Raw genomic sequence first — 2,683 nt, 5'->3', positions numbered from 1 at the left:
TATGGAAACCGCGCAAGTGCGCAGGCCGCAGAGGAGGCGAGGCTCTCGGGGGGGATGCTCTGGAGGGCGGGATGGAAGGGGCGGGGCTTCTCTCGTTTCTAGGCTACAGAAGGACCGCAGACGAGGTGGGGGTGGGGTAGCGCTTGAGAGCGGCGTTCCTGCATTTTTCCACGCGTGTTTGTAAATGAAATGCATTAAATTACGAGTTGCGCTGTTTTCATTGCAAAGACCGCCAAGGCCAGCCCCCAGATTCGTAGGATGGGTGCCCGATCTCCAGAAACACTTACTGGCTTCCAACCTCATTTTAGATTTATGGTACAGCGGAAGCAGCATCAGATCGCGGGGAGAGAAGTGACTAAATTAAGTAGGAAAGTATAAGGAGGGGAGGGAGAAAAAAGGAGCAGAAAGTTAGATAACAAAGAATAAAGGAAAATAAAAATTGCGGGGGGGGGGAGTTTAAAGGAGGAAAACACCAGCAAAACAGCAGGCGCAGCAATGAATGGCTTGCACGCTGAGTCGAAAGCGGCCGGCAACATACATCCGGCTCAGGAATCCAACTAACCAGCCCAACGGTGGAAAAAGAGGCAACTGAGAGCAGCAAACCGGAGGCTGAACGGAGAACAAGAAGGGAGGCTGTTGGAGGCAGCGTACCTGTGGCTCACAATATATTTAGTAATTGCCTAGACTTCCTACTCAAACGTAGGCAGCCCGGCTCGAGGGGGACAGCCAGGCATCCCTATCCAGGGCTAGAGGCAGCCCAACTAAGCAGCCCTATCTCTGCGGCCTTCCAGCCTGGCAACCCTCCCCAGTGACCTGCCCAGGTGGACTTGTGGGGGACATGATCAGCATTCCCTGCCCAGCGAGATCAGCAGTCCCTCTTGCCTCCTGCTAGCCCGGCAGGCCTTCCCAGTGATCCGTCTGAGGTGGAGGGCAAAGGGCCCAGAGCAACCCATCCAACAAAGTGAACAATTGGTGGCTGTGAGAAATTGGTGGTGGCAGAATCGGTGAAGAATCACAGCAGCAGAGCCGCACCAACCAGTGTCTTAAACTTTAAAAGAGCTGATTTTAACAAACTCCATGGATGAAAATCCTAAAGGGAAAACAACTCAAGAAGCATGGGAAACTCTGAAAAATGCGATCATAAAAGCCCAGCCCAATACAATACCACTGAAAAATAAAAGCAAGATATTTAAGAAGAAACCAACATGACTGCACAAAGATATCGCTGATAAACTGAAAGACAAAAAGGAGAAGTACAAAAAATGGAAAACAGACACATAACTAAGGCAGAATATCAGCAGAATAAACAAAGACTTGCAACAAAAGGCAAAGATAATTTAAAAAAACATATTAATACAGTAAAAAAAAAGTCAAGGAAACAGTTGGTCAACTAAACAGTTGGTCCACTAAACAGTTGGTCCACAGACAGTAGGGAGAAAGCAGAGCTGCTTAACTCATTCTTTGCATCAGTCTTCATGCAAAAAGAAACTAAAGGCCAACCTATAAAAAAAAACTACCGTAAAAGACAGACTAGAAATAAAAATTAAAATAAACAAGAAAATGGTAAGAGAACAACTATCTCACCTTGATGAATATAAATTACTGGGACCTGACAGATTACATCCCAGAGTTCTGAAGGAGCTGGCAGGTGATATCTTAGAACCATTGTACCACATCTTTCAAAAACCCTGGAGTACCGGGGAAATACCTGAGGATTGGAAAAGAGCTGATGTGGTTCCCATCTTCAAGAAAGGAAAATAAACCCAGGAAACTACAAACGAATCAGTCTAACATCAATACCTGGGAAGATCCTGGAAAAGTTAATCAAAGAACAGATATGTGAACAATTAGAAACAAAGTTATAACTAGTAGCCAGTATGGGTTTGTTAAAACCAGATCATGCTAAAACAATATTATTTCATTCTTTGATAAAATGACTAAATTAGTAGAGCAGTGAAATGCTGTGGACCAGTGGTAGGATTCCAAAGCGTTTCCTACCTAACCAGTTCTATGAGAGCACGCTTTGTAAATCATCTGTGGTACAAAACTAGTTTGCTTCCTTATGGTTTATTACACACACTATGTATTTTATTGGATGTAGAGGTTCCCAAAATCCCATTAGCTTACATTTCACAAGTGGGAAGCAATAAAATGAAAGAAAAGGAAATTTAATTTTGGAAAACAAAGCTAACAGGCTTCAGTTAGCCTAACTTCAGGCGGAGGAGCTAAGCCAGATTTTCAAATACTTGCACAATAGCTGCCTGGTGAGAAACTCCTGATCTTCCAGGATGACGCTGTTCTAGAAGGCAGGTGCTACAACAGAGAAGTTCCTGAGTTTTAATACTGTATATGGCATGGTTTAATTGAAGCATGGCCACTTGGTCCAATCATATTGGATGGACAGAATTTGATGGAGATAGACAGTCCCTCAAATAATCAGGACCAAAGCTCTCTAGATGAACTGCATCCATTAGCCACTAACAATCAGTGGGGCTCACAAAGCAGCAGAACTCATGAGCATAACATATCACGCTCATTGCAGCCCATTCCACTGTATTCTGGACTGTAGCTTCTCAATGGTCTTCAAGGGCAGCCCCAATTATAGTTGATATGGCATACCATGCAAAGGCACAGGCATGATTTACAAACCAGAGCTAAACCAGAACCATAAACTACTTACTTA

This window comes from Pseudonaja textilis, chromosome 2, assembly GCF_049901715.1.
Source record: "Pseudonaja textilis isolate UNSWEBS1 chromosome 2, rPseTex1.2, whole genome shotgun sequence".
Taxonomy (NCBI): Eukaryota; Metazoa; Chordata; class Lepidosauria; order Squamata; family Elapidae; genus Pseudonaja; species Pseudonaja textilis.
The sequence above is the reverse complement of the archived record's forward strand: the minus strand, read 5'-3'. Positions refer to the sequence as shown.